This window comes from Nicotiana attenuata, unplaced genomic scaffold (assembly GCF_001879085.1).
Source record: "Nicotiana attenuata strain UT unplaced genomic scaffold, NIATTr2, whole genome shotgun sequence".
In the NCBI taxonomy this organism is placed as follows: Eukaryota; Viridiplantae; Streptophyta; class Magnoliopsida; order Solanales; family Solanaceae; genus Nicotiana; species Nicotiana attenuata.
The window spans coordinates 6,327-6,717 of record NW_017676389.1 but is presented as its reverse complement, the minus strand read 5'-3'; positions in this window follow the sequence as shown (position 1 = coordinate 6,717).

The following is a 391-nucleotide window of genomic DNA, read 5'->3' as shown; positions in this document are numbered from 1 at the left end:
TTAGAAGTGTTATTGTAAAGATTAAGGATGGTTTCAACATTGTATTCTTTAAAATCTAAATAATTTTCTGAAGCCTTTCCACATTGGTACGTATCTTTGTTTCCGCACACTTTTACATTTTTTTAATTCTTCTTTTTTCTGATGTTTGTAAAAGGTGAGTTTTGATTGTGTTTTGTGTCTGAATCTTATCAATCATGTGTTCTGGAAATTAACACAAGATGAAAATTGGAGTAATTGAGGATGTATAAATATTGCATTCTCCTTTTTTCTTTTCTTTTCCTTCTCTTTCTTCAGTTTGTCTTCTTTACCTTTCATATACCTAGCCATTTGGATTACACCTACTGAAATCAAAGTGGTTACAAAACTCCTTCAACCTATTTAAGTTTGGACG